This window comes from Cupressus sempervirens, chromosome 11 (assembly GCF_028749045.1).
Source record: "Cupressus sempervirens isolate cs-2001-9-10 chromosome 11, ASM2874904v1, whole genome shotgun sequence".
In the NCBI taxonomy this organism is placed as follows: Eukaryota; Viridiplantae; Streptophyta; class Pinopsida; order Cupressales; family Cupressaceae; genus Cupressus; species Cupressus sempervirens.
The window spans coordinates 502,158,159-502,180,816 of record NC_143128.1 but is presented as its reverse complement, the minus strand read 5'-3'; the positions used below and the strand labels follow the sequence as shown (position 1 = coordinate 502,180,816).

General features: G+C 34.3%; 1 pseudogene; it reads left to right on the top strand.

Moving 5' to 3' along the window:
* Positions 1-3,616: 3,616 nt before the first annotated feature.
* The window catches only part of LOC149530565 (actin-related protein 4-like), a 157,340-nt pseudogene continuing 138,298 nt past the window's right edge, over positions 3,617-22,658 (top strand).

The window sequence follows — 22,658 nt, the reverse complement described above, 5'->3', positions numbered from 1 at the left end:
GGACTTAGAAATAATTAACCAAGCCCTAATAAATGAAGTTTTTAAATTAGTGGCTTAAGTACAATAACTTAAACAATGATCCATAGAGTATACCAGAGAGTGAAAAAAGTTATTGATCAACATGCTGACAATAAAAGAGAAAGGGAACACATAGATCAAAAACTAAAAGGCATAGAGAATCATCAAAAGAAAGTGAGACCTCCAATTAAATAAATTCTTACACTTCTAAATTAGAATCTTATAAGGGAACATTAAGTAAAAAAACACAATGTGAATTAGATAATTTGACTTGTACAATTAATTTACCCAAATACAATTGTGATAGTGGTACAAGAGAGGAAGTGGGGAAATGGAGCTCTAAGTTGGAAAGATATTTTGACTTGTAAATTAAATGTAGTTATGCTAGAAAAAGAATTAATAAATATCAATTGAAATATAGTGCATTAAATTGGTGACAAGATTTGGTTTGTAAAACCACTTGATGATAGGACTAGATGGTTACAATTAAAATAGATATTTCTAAAAAAATACCTATTTGATTATTTTTTGCAAGAAAGATTAATGAATTCTTTATATTGTAATCAAAACTTCAAATAGTAAATGAATACAAACAAAATTTTGAGATGCTTAATGAATTTTTACTATCTATTGAAGGTCATGATCATTTGTTAGGTTTATTAGTGGTTAAAGGTATGAATTCTAAGCACACATATGACATGGTTCCCAATATCAATAATTGAAGGTATGTAAATTGCTATTTAAAAAAAAATTATCACCAAATTAGAAGGAAAAAGAAGGAAAATCATCAAATAATTAGAGAGGGTTCATATCTAGGAGTTTTAAAGGAGGGGAGAAATAATTCCAATAAAAATTATAGTCAATGTAGATCTATCAATATGTCCCATTCCAAAAATGACAATGCTACATCATCAAAGATCCAATGTTGGACATGTGGCCAAACTATCTTCGACAAAGTTGACATTCAAGACATCCTTATTGTGGGAAATATGATAAGAACCATTATAAAAATGATAATGTATGTGATCCCCAACAATTCCAAAATGGGGATAACAAAGCTTCCACTCCTAATATGATTTTTTTAATTTTAAATGTAGATATAGGTATTGTATAGTATCAACCTTTTCTAATTGAAATTAAAGGTTGTCTAAGTGGTCACCCTATTTTTTTTCTTGTTGATTTAGGAGGTCATAACTATACCTCTCCTATAGTTGAGGGAAAACAAAATCAGAAGAAAAATTGGAATTAAAATGGAAGCAAAATTAGAAGAAAAATTGGAAGAAAATTTAGAAGTAAACCTCAAAGCAACACATGAAGAAGCAAAATTTGAAGCCAAACTGGAAGCAAAAAAGGATGCCATAGTGGAAGAAAAAACTTGCACCAACTTGGACAAAAAGAAGAAGCTCTTTTGGTTACCATACTAGAAGAAAAATAATAAGTGAACTTTATTGGTTCAACATCTTATGTAAAACAAGAAGAATTTGGCACAATGTTTGGTGCAAAACTAGGCACCAAAGGTTAGATGCACATTAGTTTCAAATGTTGCCTCCACATAAAAAAATCTTCTTTGGAGGAAAATTACAATAGTTAGTACTCTTTTAGGTACTAATGATAGGGTTTTGTTGTAGTGATAGTTTATTTAGTTATGAAGTGACACTAACAATAAATTTGATACATATTCATTAAGAACACTGTAACTTGATCTCTATATATCAAAAACATTTTTTTATAAAGAAAGATAACATAAATACCTATATTTTAGTTATGTTTCATATTTCTTCCTAATTTTTCAAAAGCATTGGATAGAGAAGTTGCTAAATGGTCAAACGACCTATGGGTATGTGTAAGATCATGAGGGGCCAAACTATGGCTTGAAATGGAAATAAAAAATTACAAAATCAAGGTTAGTAAACTTGACATGAGACTTTGAAATAGTTATGAACTTTATATCAAAAAGTTACATAAGATTCTGGTGTAGGAGCACCTAGGGTAAGGTGAAACCCTACGTCAAATTTTGGTTTATAAATGGCCTAACCAACCATTTAGACAATATAAAATACATTTAAAGTCCCAAGATAGGTTTAGGAGGTGTGGTTAGGTAAGTGTGGAGTATGAATCAAGTTTTGACCAACTAGGTCTTGACAAGCCTACAAATTGCTTAAGGTAGCTTTATGAGGCAAAATTTGAAAAATTCCTAAAATAGGGAAAGAAATGTTCAAAATAGGTCATGAGAGGTCCTAGGTTAATTTTATGAGGTTTGAAAACAAACTGGTCAAGTTTGAAGGCTTAGTTTGCAAAATTGCAAAACTCAAAAAGTTGCTCATTGACAACTTTGCAATGTTTGCAAAATTGCAATAGCAATTTTTGCGTAGTTTGGAAGAATGAGAGACATATGTAGTTATGGATCAAACCAAAGGGAAAGGTGGTGGGAAAAAACCAATATAAACACCTCTTAACTCATTTCCAAGGGTTGGATAGGAAATTGTATTAACAACATATGCATGAAGGAGAGTTTTGCTTGATAGAAAACGTAGTTTAAAGGATTGAACAAAGGAAATTTATTGAAGAAATTACTATTTTGAATGGAATAGCTTCTTGGATTGATTTATTTATTTTTTGCACAATTTTTTTGATCATTAGTTATCGTTTACCGATACTTGCAAAATTAGTTAGATCCTTCCTTCCTGTTGTCGACTTTTGATAGGGTTCATTTAAAATGACCAAAGCTTGGGGTCCCTATGGTTTAAAAAACCATGGTCTTTGAAAATTAAGTAATGGTATATATACACTTTGTAAATAGATTGTGGGAATCTATTGGCCATTTTTATAGGTGAGCCCTAGGCAAGCAAGAAAGGCTTGGCAAGGTGCAGTAAAGGCTTGTAAGTTAGTTTTAAATGAAACAAAGGATTGACACATGCCAATCTTGGATGGAAAATGGTAGAATAGGGTGTTAGGTGTCCTTAGACTAGAGGAGAAGTTTTGATGCAAAGGTTAGAGAATTTGGTAAGAGTTTTTTTCCATTTCCCATTAAACCATTAAAATAGGGGTAAACTGGAATTGTATAGCACAGACACCACAAAGACCTAAGAATTGGAAAATCTTCAAGCCCAGGTCAATTAGAAAAAAAAGTCATGAAGGATTCAACAAGCCTTTTTAAGAGATTTTGTGAGTTATTTCCTAGTACCTCTTTTTAGGAGGGCTAATAAGGGCTCCTAGGGCTACAAGGGAAAATAAGGCAATTTTGGTGTTGTGGGTATAATAGACCTACCCAAAGGATGTAGAATGGAGTGAAGAGCATAAAGAACCACAAAAGGATGGTGCCAACTTGATTTTGACTGTTGGAATGCACTTGGTGGATTTTTATCTCCTTAGATCAAAAGATGCATAGGTAGGGTTGTGGAGTGAGGAGGAGTGAAACGTAGGTTGATTGGTGAGTTTCTTGGAGATAGGGGATTGGAAGTGAGTCCTCTAGGTTAGGATTGGGATAGGGACCCTAGCTAGGCTAGAAAAAGCCTCGATGAGTAGGAAAGCTCTAGAGTGAAAAAGCTCCCCATCAAAGTGGTATTAGAGCCATAAGATTGTGACTTGTGGTGTTATGATGTATTCTACTAAATCAAGTGGATCTTCATGGATGGTTACTAGTACAAAGTTGGATAAGGAGGTAGATGAGCAGAAGAATCTCATAGAGGAGAGAACTAGGCTTCTTGATGATGCCATAGAACAGATGAAAGATAAGTTGAAAGAGATGGAAGATGTAGCCCAGGCAAAAGAAGTTGAAGACTTTAGCAAGGGTAAAGAGAATTTGAGCTTGGAGGATGAAATACCTAAACCTAATTCTCCACACGATGAGAAAGACCCATTCATCAAAGCCCTCAAAGGATTTGGATGAAAGAATCTTGAATATGTATCATTATTCCATGGCAAGACAGAGGCAGAGGTGGTCCTAGAATGGATTGAGAATATTGAAAATTAATTTGAATGTGAAGGGAAAACAAGGGCTCTAAAGGTGAGATTTTCAAAGTCGAGATTGAAGGGACTGACATTGACTTGGTGGAAGTTTGTGCAAGAGGAAAGATAGAGTGAAGGGAAGAAACCAATAGCCAATTTGAAGCCTATGGTAGCAAAGATAAAGGAGACCTATTTGATAGAATGTTATGAGATTTAGATTCACAAGTAGAGGAAAAATCTCAAGTAGAAGGATCTTGATGTGGCTACATATACTGGGGAGTTTCAACAATTAGCTCTAATGTCAAGGGTACAAAAGGTAGAGAGCATCAAGATGGAAGGTACCTAAATGGCCTAAAGTGGTCTATTCAGGATGAATTGAGATTTTTTATCTCACCACATTATAGAGATATTTTCAAATGGCTAGGAAAATGGAAGGTAAATTGAGGAAGAAATGGGACCCAAGTTCCAAAAGTAGGCGTAGAGGTAAAGACTTCAGAGGTGGGTCAAGAGGTGGTTCTAGTGGGAGGAACAATGAACAAAGGAGCTATGGAGATTCCAAATAGAATGAGAAGACAATTGAGACTAGTCAAAGGGGAGGCTCTAGTAGAGGAAGAGGATCCAATAATGGTGGGAGAGGTAGATATGGGAGTAGTAGTAGAGGCTCACATTTAAAAAATATGAATCGTTGCAATTGTGGCAATTTGGGGCATCCTGCTTGCATATGTCTAGAGAAGGCACCATCATCTTATAGTGAGAAGAAGATCATTTATATCCAAGAGGAAAATAATAAAAAAGAAGAAGTGGACTTTGACATAGAGAAGGGTGAAAATATCATGTTGAGGATAGTCATGGTTAAGGAGCTAGTAAAGGAGGAACCCAAGCAGAGAAGAGCACTATTTATAAATATATGCAAAATACTAGGTAAGGTATGAAAAGTGATCATAGACTCATGGTCTAGTAATAAAGTCTTGTCAAAGGAGGTAGTATAGAAACTTGGTCTAACAAAGATTCCACATGTGTGTCCTTATAAAGTGACTTGGTTGAATAAGGGGTAGAATATACTAGTGAATGAACAAGTATGGGTAGACATCACCATTGGTAAGTATTGAGATAAGATCCTATATGATGTGCTTGCATGGATGATTTCCATCTGCTATTAGGAAGACCTTGCCACTATGAAACTGAGGCAATGCATCATGGAAAGGAGAACAAGTGCTCTTTTAAGAAGGATCGAGTTACCTATAGGATAGAGTCCATAGTAGAAGAAGATAAGGTAGAGAAGGCTACTACTAAGAAATTACTAATGAGTGGGAAAGAGTTCCTCAAGGACTTGAAGGAAAATTAAGGAGTTGGGTATGCCATTATGGTGAAGCCCAAGGACGAGAAGCCATCTTCACAAACATTCTTACTTGCAGGGTACATAACCTATTGGATTAGTTCAAAGATATAATTTGTGATGAAGCACCACCAAAATTACCTCCAAAGAGAGCCATAAGTCATAAAATTGAATTCACACCATGGGCATCACTGCTAAACAAATTTACATACAAGATGACACCCAAGCATAAAAAAGAAATTACAAGAAAAGTCCAAGAGCTACATGATCAGGGACTAATTAGGAAGAGCATCATTCCATGTGTAGTACTAGTTGTCCTAGCACCTAGAAAGGGAGGTAAGCAGAGAATGTGTATTGATTCTAGGGAAATTAATTGAATCAAAATTAGATATAGATTTCCTATTCCTAGGATAGAAAATCTAATGGACTATCTAGGTGGAGCTAGATACTTTTCCAAAATTGATCTCAAGAGTGGCTTTTATCAGATTAGGATAAAGGAGGGTGATGAATGGAAATTTGCATTTAAGACTACTAAGGGTGTCTATGAGTGGTTGGTAATTCCATTTGGCCTTACCAGCACTCCAACCACCTTCATGAGAGTCATAAATGAGGTCTTGAAAGACTACATAGGAGTATTTTTTGTAGTGTATTTGGTTGACACCGTAATCTTCAGTAAGACAAAGGAGAAGCATATGAAGCACCTAGAAATGGTGTTGAAGAAGCTTCAAGAGGAAAAGTTGATAGTGAACCTTGAAAAGAGTGAGTTCATAAAAGAGGATCTAGTGTATTTGGGTTTTGTAGTATACCAAGGGAATATGAAAATGGAAAAGGACAAGGTGGAGGCAATATTGAGTTGACCTACTCCTAGATCTTCTACTAAGGTCAAAAGTTTCCATGGCCTAGAAAATTTTTATAGGAAGTTTGTGAGGAGGCTTAGTGAGATTTTTGCACCAATGAATGACACCATCAAAGGAGGTATGAAGATCAAGTTCACATGGACTAAAGCAACGGATGAAAGTTTTGAGAGGTTGAAGAAGGAAGTGGCAATTCAATCAACATTGGTTTTGTCTAGTTTTGAGAAGTCATTTGTGTAAGGAAACTTGGCAATAAAGAATATAACCGTTTCCACATAACCCATAATAGATCTGAAATAAACACAGAATTAAAATCCACATGCAAGAGAATAGATGACATACCCACAAGATTGTGACATAAGATATACCCTGGGAAACCCTCATTGAGGGAAAAACCCAGCCTCCAAAGGCATCCATCACCATGTATTATTCAGCGAAAAATACCATTGCCATACAACCATGGAAGCCTTCATGGCCATATCCACAATCGAGAAAACTATGTGAACAAGCATGAATCTACACATCCCATGCCATGCTTCCAAGCTTCACAAATGCTCCCTTGGCTAACCTGTCAAGCCTTGTCCTGCTCGACTCTTTCCTTTCTTTCTCTTACTCTCTCAACAACAACTACCCTTGTGGCTGCTTATATAGTAGCAAGTCCCACAAAACCACTAAGTGGTATTACATAAACCATGTGCTAAAACCATCTGCTACCTAACCCACTGACCCCACATTTAATATTGGGCATTTAATTCTTTTCCCAATATTAAATAATTACATCAAATATTTTCACAATGTTACAATACAACTCATCAAGTATATCCCATGGGAATCTTTACATGTTGCATGTCCATCTAGGTAAAACATTACATAATAAAATAAAATAATAAAATATGAAAATATTATGCAATGTGTGCAACACCCATTATCTCAATAATTTGTGTTGGAGTGTGATGCTAGTAACATAGTAGTTGGGGAAGTTTTAAGCCAAGAGGGCAGGCCAACAACATTTTTCAATGAGAGGCTTAATGAAGCCAAGACAAGGTATTCAATATATGACTAGAGCTCTATTCACTTATTCAAGCCCTTAAGAAGTGGAGGCATTACCTATTGGCTAAGGAGTTTTTTGTATTTACTAACAACCAAGCATTAAGATTTATCAACTAACAAGAGAATCTAACCTTGAGACACATTAAATGGTTGGAGTTCTTTTAGTCCTACACTTTCACCATCAAACACAAGAAGGGTACAAACAATAAGTTGGAAAATGCCTTGAGTAGGAGGTTGTTGACAGTACAAGAAGTCAAGTTATAGAGCATATGTCTAGATGGATTCAATGACTTATATGAGGAGGACATTAATTTTTCAGAGGCCTACAAAGTGTGTACTAACTTTGAAAATCATTTCCACAGTGACTTTTCTAAATATACTTTACAAAATGGGCTATTGTTTAAGGGTTAGTAGTTGTGCATCCCAAGGGGATCTATGAGGGAAACTCTCATACAAGAAAATCATAATGGAGGCATGAGTAGGAATTTTGGCCTTAATAAGACCCTAGACCTTGTGGAAAGGTTGTACTACTAGCCCAAGATGTAAAGGGATGTGAGGCGGTATGTGGAATAATATGAAATATGTCAGAAGGAAAAGGAAACTCCATCCAATGTAGAACTTTACCAACCTCTACCTATTCCTAATAGGCCTTGGGAATGCATCAACATGGACTTCATAGTAGCATTACCAAGGAATAGGAAAGGGTTAGATAATGTGTTTTTGGTGGTAGATAGGTTCAACAAGATGATCCATTTCATCCCATGCAAAGAAAAACATTATAAACACAATATAGCCAATATTTTCTTTAAGTAGGTGGTTAGAATACATGGTTTACCCAGGAGCATAGTTATTGACAAAGATGTCAAATTTATGGGGCACTTCTAGAAGACCATATGCAAGATGATGGGAACAAACCTAGCTCATAGTTCTACCTACCATCCCCAAATAGATGGGTAGATAGAGGTCATCAATAGGGTCCTAGGAAACCTTACAAGGTGTCTTGCCAAGGAGTATGGATAGAGTTGGGAGAAAGTCATACCTCAGACATAATTTGTCTACAATGATAGTAAGAATAGGAAAATAGAATCAAGACAATTTCACAAAGTGTATGACACTCATCCAAGGGGCATAATGAAGTTAAGACACTTACCAACACATGACAACATCAGTGGGCATGTTGATGACTTTGTGTAGTCTATGAAAGAGGTGCATGATCAAGTTAAGAAAACCTTAGTGGAGGCAAATTAGAAGTTGAAGGAGAATAAGGATGAGGGGAGAAGAGAGCTATAGTTTCAAGTGGGATAATTGGTGATGGTTTATTTGAACAAATCCATATTAAAGAAGGGAATCCCTAGCAAGTTGTACATGAAGATGATTGGTCCATGCAAGGTACTTGAGAAGTATGGACCCAATACTTACAAAGTAGACTTACCAAAAGACATGGATATCTCTCCCATATTCAATTTCAAGGACCTAATACCTTAAAAAGTTCCAAGGGGGATGAAGCATAGTATCAGGAAGATCCAAGAAAGGATATCCTAGACCTGTAGGTACCTGAAAGGAAGCAACCACAAATGGAGAGGATATTGGATTCCAGGGTGAAAAAGAGTACAAGGAACAAGGTTTATAAAGAAATCTAGTGAAATGGTTAGACACACATCAAATTGAAGTAACTTGGATTTTTGAGAGAGATTTCAAGAAGCATGGCATCAACAAAGAGTTCATTTCCCCCAAGTACCTTAAGCTTCTTCTTGTAGGGGGGAATGGTGTAGGAGTGCCTAGGGTAAGGTGAAACCCCAAGTAAAATTTTGTTTTGTAAATAGCCTAACTAACCATTTAGAGAATAAGAACTACATTTAAATTCCCAAGATAGGTTTAGGAGGTGTGGTTAGGTAAGTGTGGAGTATGAGTCAAGTTTTGACCAACTAGGTCCTACCAAGCCTAAAACTTGCTTAAGGTAGCTCTATGAGGTAAAAAAAAATTAAATGCCTAAAATTGGGAAATAAATATTCAAAGGAGGTCATTATAGGTCCTAGGTTAATTTTATGAGTTTTGAAAACCAACTAGTCAAGTTTGAAGGCTTAGTTTGCAAAATTGCAAAGTTGTCAAAAAGTTGCTCATTGACAACTTTGCAATTTTTGGACAGTTTGGAAGAATGAGCAACATAGATATTTATGGATCAAAACAAAGGGAAAGGTGGTGGAAAAAAACCAATATAAACACCTTCCTACTCATTTCCAAGGGTTGGATAGGAAGTTGTACATACACCATATGCGTGAAGGAGAGTTTTGCTTGACAAAAAACATAGTTTGAAGGATTGAACAAAGGAACTTGATTGAAGAACTTTATATTTTTAATGGAATAGATTCTTGGATTGATTTATTCATTCTATTCACACTTTTTTGATCATTAGTTATCATTTACCTATATTTGCAAAATTAGTTATATTCTTCCTTCCTGCTACCCAGTTTCGATAGGGTTCATTTAAAATGACCAAAGCTTGAGTTCCCATCGTTAAATTAAACATGGAATTTGGGAATCAAGTAATGGTATATATATAATTTGTAAATATCCATTTTGGAGAGTGCGGGAGTCTGTTGGCCATTTTTACAAGCAAGCCCTAGGCAAGCAAGAAAGGCTTGGCAAGGTGCAATGAAGGCTTGTAAATGAGTTTTAAATGAAATAGATGATTGACAAATGATAATATTGGATGGGAAATGGTAGAGAAGGATGTTAAGATTCCTTAGACTAGATGAGAAGGTTTGATACAAAGGTTAGAGAATTTTGTAAGAGTTTTGTTTCCAATGCCCATTAAACCCTAAAAATAGGGTAAACTGGAATTGTACAGTATGAATACCAGAGAGATCTAAGACCTAGAAAATATTTAAGCCTAGGTCAATTGGAAACAAAGTCTTGCAAGATTCAACAAGCATTGTTAAGATATTTTGTGATTTATTTCATGTTCCTTGTTTTTAGGAGGGCTAATAGGGGCTCTTAGGCTACACGAGTAAACATGGCAATTTGGAGTTGTGGGTATGATAGACCTACCCAAAGGATGAAAAATAGAGTGAAGACCATCAAGAACCATAGAAACATGGTGCCAACTTGATTTTGACCCTCGGAATGAATTTGGTGGATTTTTGGCTTACTAGGTCAAAAGATGCATAGTTGTGGTTGAGATAGGAACCCTAGATAGATAGGCTAGAAGAAGCCTTGGTAGAGTAGGAATGCTCTAAAGTGAAGAAGCTCCCCATAATATTAGAATCTATAAGAAATTCAATATATTTTTAAGACTACTAGCTCTTTTTTGAAAAGAAAATTAATTTTATTGGTCAAACTTTTGTATTTCAATAGAGTAGTAATTTTTTTAAAGAAAAGATTGTTAGAATTGCTTTGGGGGGGTGAATCAATTATTTAAGGTCCAAATGTATTATTCAAACTTTTCACTAAGTATCATGAGCCCATTCAACTATTCATTCATCCAAGATTTAATTTTTCTAACCAACAAGTTACTGTAAATCAATATGCAAGCATAACACATAAGAAATCAAGACATAACATAGTGATTTATGTGGAAACCCAATTTGGGAAAAATCACCAGTAATATGCTACTCAATTCTCACTCTTCTGAAGTGATGCCCTGTGAAAGGCCTACCTTGTCAAAGGATTACAACATCCTATCAAATGTGACCTTGTTAGAGGATTTAACCACCCTGTTAGAAGTGGGCCCAGTTACAGGACTTTAGAACATTCACTTGGAATGCCACCCTATTAAAGGATTTAAAAATATTTGTTAGGCCAACCTAAGTCCATAGGATTTTCTAGATCTAATACAATTGCTAGAGAGTATTAGAAAATTTTGTCCTGACTACAACATACAACTTATCTTGCAGATCTGAAATCTCTTCTCAGCTCATACCATTGCCTAGCCTTCAATCTCTGCAACTTTGATAGCTTTTCCTCCTTTGAAGCTTAGTATTCTTGAGTCTTCCTTCTCAATGTACCAATGTAATCATCTCTTCATGACCACTCATAGAAGAAAATACTTTGTGCTCTTCCTTCTCCTAGATGTTTTCTCCTTGACACCCTTTTGACCACTTTGTAGTTTGGCTCTTCAGAAAAATAGTATCAACAACACTTTGCTTCTTGGTCTATGACTTCTTAAATAGAAGTCTTGGAGTTCCTTTTCCTGCTCGATTCTTCCATTCTTTAATTTCAATTCGCATGGATTAGGTAGGATTCATTGCATCTAAACCATATTTTGTTTCATCTAGAACATTCTTGGATAATCCTTTAGAATTTTCCCAAAAAATAGTTTACATAGATTTCTATGCCACCAACTCATCATCCTTATCTTCCAACTCGTTCACAAAATTCAAGGTAACCACTTTGTTAGCTTAGATTTGGCAAATCTTCATCATTTGAAATAATGCAGCAGCTTGGCACTATTGAAATATTGGTGCTTGGCACATACTGTGTTACTCGACATCAACTATGTTTTTCTTGATCCTCAGCACCTGAAGATCACTCGACACCAACTAAGATTTTCTGATGCTTAGCACCTAATCTTCACTCAGCACCTGAAGATCACTCGATAGACACTAGAATTTTCTATTACTTGGCTCCAACTAAGAATTTTCTCATCTTCAACTAACTTTCTTAGCACCCACTAATGATCTTAGTTTAAACTTTGCTATCAACCTTGTTACAACTTCTTCCTCCAATATTTCTAAGTGTGACCAACCTCTGTATCTTTGAGTATGTTATCAATACATCACTTAACCATTGTCTTAACTAATCCTTGCACTTCATTACAACATCATAACTCAACCTTTCTCGTAGGTACTCTTGTTACATCTTATTGATCAAATCCTTTTCATCAATCAACTAAGTGATAGTACTTGGATCTTATAAGAAAATGTCATTCCTACAAGTAGCAAGTTTGACATCAAAGACAAAAAAATGATTGAAAACAACAATCTTCTTTCTTTGCAACAATCTCCCTCTTTGGCATTGATGGCAAACCAAACTAATCAACCATCAGACTAAACTATTCAACCACAAACTAACTAGGTTAGAATAGTAAGTCAAATACCAAAAAGTAAATTGTAACTTCACATCTTTCTCTACTATTCTGATTGCTTCATTTCTACTTCTCCCTTTTTGATGGTGTTCCCTTGTGTTGTGTTTTTCCCCTCTGTATTGCTCATCTTTTGTTGTTCTGATCAACTTCTAATTACTTTAGTCAACTTCTTCTTTCTATCTTCTTTCATCACAACTCCTATCTGATCAATTTTTTGTTATTTCTCCCTCTTTGAAAACAATTCCAAAGACATATTAGCATCTTAATATGCAAGTGTAGCTCTTGTAGGTTCATTCAATTTCTCCCTCTATCACCTTTCTTGTGATTGATTTGGGACTTCGGCACTTCTACTACTTTAGGCATATTTCCCAAAGTAAACATCCTCTACATCAGTGTGTAAGGTTTTCAACTATCAACTTATTTGATGTAGGGCAGTCTTTCTTTTTCTTCAAGTAGCCTTACCTCTAAGATACTCAAAAGCATCTTTAGGTAGTGCTTTTTTGAAGATGTTAGAAATCTATTCCTTTGAGCTAACATATTCCATCTTTACTTGTTTGTCTTCCACCAACTCTCTTACATAGTGATACTTGATTGCAATATGTTTGGTTTTAGCATGCATTAAAAGGTTCTTTGATATGTTGATAGCACTTGTATTATCACAATAAAGTATCACAAGCTTAGTTACCTCTTCCTTCATACCTTGCAACAAATGTTTGATCCATACAATATTGGTGCAATTTATCATAGCTGCAACATATTCAGCTTCAATAGTGGACTGCAAGGTGTAGCTTTGCTTTTTACTCGTCCATGTAATCAACCTCTTTCCTAAGAAAAGTGCTCCTCCACTGGTGATTTTTCTATCATCAATGTTTCCTCCCCAATCTACATTAGTGTAGGCTCTCAGTTCAAATTTTTCACTCCTCTTGTAGTACAAACCAAAGTCATCAGTTCCTTTCAGGTACCTTAGTATTCTCTTTACTGCCATTAAGTGATTTTCTCTTGGATTTGCAAAAAATCTTGCCACTATTCCAATAGCCAATGCAATGTCTAGTCTACTATGTACAATATATTGCATCTTTCCAATCATTGATCTATACAATGTTTGATTTACTTCAGTAGATTCATCATTCTTAGATAGCTTATGTCTAGTTGCCATTGGTGTGCTAACTGGTTTTGACTCTTCTAACCTAAATGTTTTGAGTATCTCCTTGATGTATTTAGATTGGGTCACAAATATGCCATGCTTCAATTGATGTACTTGCAATCCAAAAAAGAATTTGATTCCTCCAAAAATTGACATCTCAAATTCATGTTTCATTTGATCAGCAAAATCTTTGCAAAGAACATCTTTTCCTCCAAATATTATATCATCAAAAAAGATTTCTAATATCAAAATGTCTTTACCTTCTTTAGCTTTGATGTATAAGTTGTTATCATCATCTGTTCTCTCAAATCCTATCTTCACAAGATATTTTTGCAACCTCTCATACCATGCCCTAGGTACTTGCTTCAATCCATAAAGTGCTTTGTGCAGTTTGCAGAAAATGCCCTTGTTCTTCTCATCAACAAATCCCTCTAGTTGTTTTATGTAGACTTCCTCTTCCAGTATACCATTTAGAAAAGTAGACTTCACATCCATTTGGTAGATTTTGAAACCTTTTTATGCAACATATGCAAGTAATGCTCCTACTCATTCCATTCTTGCAATAGGGGAAAATGTTTCCCCATAATCTAGTCCTTCTTCTGGTGCATAGCCTACTAGTTTGGCTTTGTTTCTTGTTATCTCGTCATTATCATCAAGTTTTTTTCTCAACACCCATTTGGTACCAATCACATTCTTATCAGTTGGTCTAGGAACTAGAGACCATGTTTCATTTTTCTCAATCTGATCTATCTCTTCTTCTATGGCTTCATACCATTCATCATCTTGTAGTGCATCTTTCACTATTTTAGGTTCAACCTTGCTCAGCAGAGATGATTCATTTCTCAGTCTATTCCTTATCATTGGTTTGGCATCCTTGTCACCAATGATTTGATCTGTAGGGTGATGTCTTCTCACATACTTGGCTAACCTTGGTTCTGTCCTTCTTTCCATGTTTGATCCTTTAGCTTCAGAGTCATTTTGTTCTTCTTCATCTAACACTTTATCATTTCTTTCATGTATGCTATTTTCAGAATCAAAATGTGCATTTTCTACATTCTGCAGCTTGGCTTCTGAATGTAGCTCAACATTCACAGGCTGAGACTCAACAGATACTGAAATTTTTTGCTGACTCCCAACTTGATTTGCAACATTGTCTTCAACAGTCATTCCTTCATAGAAGTATACAAAGGATCTATAATCCTCTGATTGCTTGGACTCATCAACTTGAACTTCTACATGCTCATCAAAATTTACATTTGCACTCTCCACAATCTTGTTAGTGTTAGTATTCAAAAACTTATATGCCTTACTTCTAGTGGAATATCCAAGGAATATTCCTTTATCACTTTTTGCATCAAACTTGCCATTTCTAGTATCTTTAAGAATATAACATTTGCAACCAAATACTTTGAAATATTTAACATTGGGTGAATGACCATACTATTATTCAAAAGGTGTTGCATTTGTACCTTTCTTGACTTGAACTCTATTCAGTGTGTAGACTATAGTACTTACAACTTCTCTCTAGTATTTTAGTGCAACATTTTTCTCCATCATCAAGGTTCTAGTACAGTAAATCACTGACCTATGCCTTCTTTCAGCAATACCATTCTATGGTGGAGTTTTTGGTACTAATGTTTTCCTTTTGATACATTTGTCATTGCAAAATATTTCAAACTCTTTTGATGTGAACTCACCTCCTTTGTCTAACCTTAGGCATTTCAAATTCTTTCCTATTTCCTTCTCAACTCTGGCCAAATATCACTTAAACATTTGAAGTGCATCAGATTTTTGCTTTAAAAACATAGCAGTCATCATCCTAGAATAGTCATCTACAAATAGCATTATTTATCTATCTCCTAGGTAGCTTTGTACTTCTATTGGACCGCATAAGTCTATATGGACTAACTCTAGTACTTCTTTGGAAGTTTATGTTTTGCTTTTGAAACTAGACTTGGTCATCTTCCCTAGTTAACATTGTTTGCACATTGTATTTTTAGGTTTCTTCAACTTGGGCAACCCTCTAACTTTCTTTTTCTTGCTGATGCTAACCAGATTATAAAAATAAACATGACACAACCTTTTATGACATAACCACACATCATCAAATCTAATAACAATATATGTTGCATCTTCCATATCTAGGTAAAATATATTACTCCTAGTTTGTTCACCTTTTTCTATCAACTTTCCATCAGTGTCATAGATCTTAGTAGTTTTGTTTCCAAATTCAACTTTGCAACCCACATCACCTAACTATGATACACTCAACAAGTGGTAATTCAATCCTTCAACATAGTATGCATTATCACATGAAATTTTCTCTATGATTTTAATAGATCCTTTTCCTTTGATTTGACATGGAGCATCATTACCAAATCTAACACTATTTCCATCATATTGAGTGAGGGTAATGAACTCACTTTTATCTCCTATCATGTGATGTAAGTGCCTACTATCTATTACCCACTTGTCATTCTTGTTGACATAGGTAACCAATGTTGTTGCTTCATCTTATTCTTTGCCTGATTCATCCTTCATGGCTACATAGACTACTTAATCATCATTCTCATTAGAATCTTCTTCAACAATGTAGCATCTTTTTCCTTTCTCCTTGTAATCTTTGCTATCATCTTCTCTCTTGTTCTTGTTCTTGTTTCCTTCTTTGTAGTTCTTCTTCTGTGTACATCTTGCAGCAATATGATCTACTTTATTGCAATTGAAATATATGATAGGGAGCTTACCTTTTCCTCTATGGAATCTCCTGGCCAATAGTGCTTCCAACTATTCCACATCTAGCTGTTCTGTACTGCTATCACTGGATGCATGTTTTCCTTTTCTTCTCTTTTTTCTTGATGTCTCCTCCTCAATGTCTTTTATGATCATCTTATTATCATCTTGGCCTTGAAAGTAGATTCAAGATTCTTAGGTCTATAGTTATCAAAATTGGATATCTCAAATGCAGTAAGTCTTCCCACTATTCCTTCAAAGGTTAGTGTGTTTCCTTGTACACACCTTAGCTCTTGGATGGCTGAAACTCTAATAGCATAAATAGGGATTAGAGTTCTTAAGTATTTATTGATGACCATTTCTTCTTCCAATTGACCACCTAGACTACTTATTGCACTTAGCACTTCTTTCATTCTTGCAGTATACTGAGCAACATTTTCACCTTCCTCGATTTTCATGTCATCAAACTTTCCTCTTAGACTTTCTCTCTTTTCTCTCTGGATATTCTGATCTTCTCCATAGATATCTGATAGGGCTTTCCACATCTTGAATGTAGTGTCACAATCTTTGGTGTCATCATATTCTGCATAGTTAAGTGCAGAGGAAATCTCCAACATTTCTTGATTAGGCTCCTTCTTTTTATTCAAATCATGTGTAGTAAGAGATCCTATTGGATACACATGTTCTATCCCAATTGAGGTTTGTGCATAGTCACCTATTGATCCTAGGTGCAATTTCATTAGACTCTGCCATGCAACAAAGTTGTCTTTGTTGAGCTTGGGAACTTCTCTCTTGGACATCTTGATCTTTCTACTTCTAGTACCTTGAAACTAAATCAATAGATGGCTCTGATACCAATTGTTAGAATTGCTTTAGAATAACTAAGAACGAGGGGGGTGGGGGGTGAATGAGTTATTCAAGTTCCACATGTCCTATTCAAACTTTTCACTAAGTATAGTGAGCATGTTCAACTATTCATTCATCCAAGCTTTAACTTTTCTAACCAGCAAGTTATTGTAAATCAATATGCAAGCATAACACATAAAAAATCAACACATAACACAGTGATTTACGTGGAAACCCAATTTGAGAAAAACCATCAGTAACATGCTACTCAATTCTCACTCTTTTGAAGTGATGCCCTATAAAAGGCCTGCCCTGCTAAAGGCTTACAACACACTATAAAATGTGACCTTGTTAAAAGATTTAACCACCCTGTTAGAAGTGGGCCTGGTTAGAGGATTTTAGAACATTCACTCGGAATGCCACCTTGTTAAAGAATTTACAAATGGTCATTAGGCCAACCTAAGTCCATAGGATTTTTCAAATCTAATACAATTGCTAGAGAGTATTAGAAATTTTTTTCTTGACTACAACTTATCTTGTAGATCTCAAATCTCTTCTCAGCTCATACCATTGTTTGGCCTTCAATCTCTGTAACTCTAACAACTTGTCCTCCTTTTAAGCTTAGTATCCTTGCTCAATGTACCAGTGCAATCATCTCTTCATGATCACTCATAGAAGCAGAGCCTCTATGCTCTTCCTTCTCCTAGATGTCTTCTCCTTGACACCCTTCTGACCACTTCACAGTTTGGCTCTTCAGCAACAATAATATCAACATTCTTGGTCTATGACTTCTTAAATAGAATTCTTGGAGATATTTTTCTTGCTTGATTCTTCCATTATTTAATTTCAATTCACATGGATTAGGTAGGATTCATTGCATCTAACCCATTTTTTGTTTCCTTTAGAAACTTCTTGAATAATCCTTTAGAATTCACCCAAAAATGGTTTACATATATTTCTGTGCCACCAACTCATCATCCTTATCTTCCAACTCATTCAGAAAATTCAAGGTAACCACTTTGTTAGCTTAGATTTGGTCAATCTTCATCATTTTAAATAATGCAGCAGCTCGATACTATTGAAATACTGGTACTTGGCACATACTTTGTTACTCGGCATCAACTATGTTTTCCTTTATGCTTGGCACCTGAAGATCACTTGGCACCCATTAGAATTTTTTGTTACTCCACTCCAAATAAGAATTTGCTCAGCTTCAACTAACTTGCTTGGTACCCACTAACAATCTTAGTTTAAGCTTTGCAATCAACCTTGTTACAACTTCTTCCTCCAATATTTCTAATTGTGACCAACCTTTGTATCTTTGAGTATGTTATCAATTCATCATTTAACCATTGTCTTAACTAATCCTTGCAATTCATTAAAACATCATAACTTAACCTTTCCCTTAGGTACTCTTGTTACATCTTGTTGATCAAATCCTCTTCATCAATCAACTAAGTGATAGTACTTGGATCTTCTAAGAAAATGTCATTCCTACAAGTAGCAGGTTTGACATCAATGACAAAAAAATGATTGAAAACAACAAACTTCTTTCTTTGCAATCTCCCTCTTTGATCTACAACAATGAGCTTTTCAATAAGATTTCCAACAAAGATTACGAAGTAGGTGAATGTAAGACCACCTTAATTACAATCAAATGAAAATATTTTTCATAAGATTCTAGATATAAGAAGTACAATCATGTCCAGGTGTGACATATATATTTTTAACTTTATTCCAAATGAATAATTAATTATAAATTTTTAGCTACAACATTTTTAGAATCAAAAAATACTCATGTTTGACAACCTTAAACCATTAAAAATTTATAAAATTTATTTTTCTTCATCATAGTAGGTGAAGCATAGAATGTGACGCTTCTTTTGGATTTCAAAAATGTTATACCATTTGAAAGTTATAGTTATTTTTCAATCGACATGTCACTAACACTTTATAGGTAACTCCATTAGAAAAAAAATTATTATTGCTTACTAGATTAATAATTTGATAGACATTATATCAATGGAAATATGAGAATTTCCTTAATAAACGCCTTTTGTATCATCAAATTTGGGTGGAAAAAGAGTCATTAGCTAGATTTTTGAAGTCTAAAACACAAAGGAATAGGATAAAAATAAATTTTTGGGGATTTTTTTTGGGTTGACTGAGTAGGATGGGTAAATACCGAGCCTAATTGGGTACTCGATATTTTCTATTTGAATTTAAAAATCAACCACTTCTCCATCTTCCCCATTTTCCTCAATGACTACATCTTAAAATAAATTTTTAAATAAAGTATACAATATTATATTAATTAATATTATATTAAATTATATAATTTGATGACTAAAATAAATGATCTAATATTACATAATATATATGTTTGAAACTTACAATTGGAACAATTGTTGTTTTTTCATTGATGTCAAATGTATTGATGATACATATTGCTACCCAATCTAAATGTCATATCAATTTGATTGATGAAGTGGATTTGAGAAATCATTGATAACAATAGCACCAAGAAGAAAGGTGGAGTTATAAAAAGGAAGCTACAATGGACATTTGATAAATCAAAGTTATTGTTTATGTCAAGAAAATCAAACTAAGCTGAGCAATAGAGTAAATGGAAAGGAATGTTGAGTGATGCTAGTTTCAACCAAGCCACAATTATTGTTGAGAAATATAGTGTTGATCAAGAATTAGTATTGACTTAGAAATCTAGTCAATTATGAGCCATTAAGCTTTATAGTGCTTGAGTTTTAAGTGATGACCAAGTTCAGAACTTAATGATTGCTAAGTAACATTGTTGAAGATGAATTCAAGGAAATTGTGATTCCTAGCTGACTCAGTTGATTTCTTGGGAGATTTAAACCATGTTAAAGATAATATTGATGAGTTGGATCATTAAATTCAAGGTGAGGATTAGGTAAATACCTAATAGATGGATTCTAGAGAAGTTTCTAGAAGAATATCAAGAAGATGGACAGATACAGTGAATTGTGTTGAACCTGATCGAAAACCTTAAGATCTACGATGATTGTGGAAAATGGTAAAGAAAGAATTTCCTATTTAAAGAGGTTTAGAGCTGAATAATGTATGTATGCAAGTGTGTATGTGAAGAGAGGCAATTAGAGAAAGGTGGATTAGAGACATACACATGTGAGAGTGAATGCGTAGCTAAAAGAGATTTCTTACACATATGTTGTTGATAGTGATAAGTGAAATATGAGCAAAAAGGCTTAAGTGTTGTTGAAGGGGGGAGACTGATTACTTGAAGGATTGTCGAGAAAATCAAGAATAGAGATGTTAGTGAAGAGCTTATCAGTGAATCATCACCTAAACCAAACATAGATCTAAACTTGAAAAGTGATTGTAATCACATAGATCAACACCTATTATTTTCTTTCTAATCATTATAAATAGTTTCTATAGAAATCCTCTTAACAAATGTTTACCTAATAGTCATTTGAAAGACTTAATAGTCTATGAATATCCTTTCACAAGGTGACATTCTAAATAGATTGATTAAAGTCCTCTGATAAGGCCATTCCTAGTAGGGTGATTGAATCCTCTAACCAGGTCACATTTAATAGTATGTATTGTAACCTTTAACAGGGTTTGCTTATAACATACCTCACTTTGAAAGAGTGAAAATTGGTGACATGTTGCTAATGGTTTTTCCCAAATTGGGTTTCCACATAAAAATCCTACTATCAAATCTTTGTTGAATACTTTATACATTTTACATTTTATATTCAGCAAAGCATGTTATATTTGGAACAATAATTTTTTTTTAGAATAGAGATTGAGTAATAGTAGAGACTGAGAAACATCAAGATAAGTAGAATAGTAAGAGTTTTATGTTTAAAGTTCAAATGGTAAGGAAGAGCATAGAGCTCTTCCTTATTAGTTATTGTAAACATTTCTAACAATTGGTATTAGAGCTCAATGCTTACAAAAAGAATTTTGAAGGTACTTGAAGCTAAAGATCATGATTTACAAGAGAGATGTACCCGAGCTAAACAAGGAGAATTTTCTTGCATGGAAAACCTTGATGAGGTTACACATATCCATTATTAGTGATGTTGCTATCAACTTTGTGGAAAATGAGTATGTAAAGGTGACCACTACTCCTCTAACAACTAATCAACTAAAGAAAAAGCAAGAACACAATCAATTAATGTTGGAGATTGCCTCGGCCCTAAGCTATGCTGAGTTTTATGACCTAAAAGACTATGATAGTATAAAGAAAATGCAAGACAAACTAAAGACCATATATGGATTTGATGACAATATCTTAAGAACCAAATTACAAATCTTGAGAGGTAAATTTGATGACATGAGAATGATGGAAGGTGAAAATATAGTTCAATACTACATAAGAGTTAAAGAAGTTGTAAATTTTATTCATGGTGCAAATGGAGAAATCAAAGATGAAAATGTGATAATCAAGGTATTGAGGACTCTACTCCTCATTTGTGCCTTTAGAGTGTCTGGAATCCTAGAATTGAGATTCCTAACCATGGAAGGTGTACTTGGTAGACTTATGGCTTTTGAAATGTCTAACTTTGATAATTACACACCTACTACTATTGAATATGCATTTAATCATAATTGGTTTTTAGCAAAAAAAAGGAAAACATGCAATGAGTTAAAGTGATAGTTCTAATGATGAGATTGATGAACACGAAGCCCTTATTGCAAAATGATTTGGAAAAGGAAAATGGAAATACAAAGGTAAACTACCTATTATCTATTTTTCATGTAATAAAGTAGGTCATATTGCTACTAGGTGTCCTGAAAGAGAGGATAAGGATGAAAGGAAGGAAATCAAGTACAAAGGAAGAAAAGATGACTGAGACTTCAAGAGAAACAAAGATGACAAAGGTAAGAAATCCTATTATATTGTTGAAGAATAAATTGATAATGAATTTGAAAGTAATGATGATGAAGTAGTCTATACTACTATCAAAGAAGACTTTGATGAAGATGAGATACCTGCATGGATTTCATATGTAAACAAAAGTGATAGATGGATAATTGATATTGGATGTTCAAACCATATGACTGGTGATAAAGAAAAATTTGAGGACATTGTTCCATACAAAGGTAGATGTATAAAATTTGGTAATGATATCCCATCTGTTGTAAAAGGTAAAGGAAATATTCAACTAATTGATAAGAAAAAATATGACAATGTTTACTGGGTTGAAAGACTTAACTATAATTTTTTGAATGTTTCGCAATTGAACAAATTAGGTTATAGAGTTGAATTTCACAATAGACATGCCAAGATACATGATGTTGATGGTAAGCTAGTTGAAAGTGGTGAACAGACAAGAGGTAACTTTTTCTATCTAGATTTATCAAATGATACATGTTTGTTTGAACAACAAGAAGATATTTGGTTATGGCATAAGAGATTATGTCATGTAAATTTTGATAATTTGGTGGATATAAGTAAGATGAAGAAATGAAGAGGATTTCTTAGACTAAAGAATCTTGACAATGCCATGTGTAAACAATGTCAACTAGGGAAAATGACCAAGTCAAGTTATAAGAGAAAAACATACACTGCTAATGATGTTTTGGAATTGGTTCATACTAACCAATGTGAACACATTAATATTCAAAGTCACTATGAAG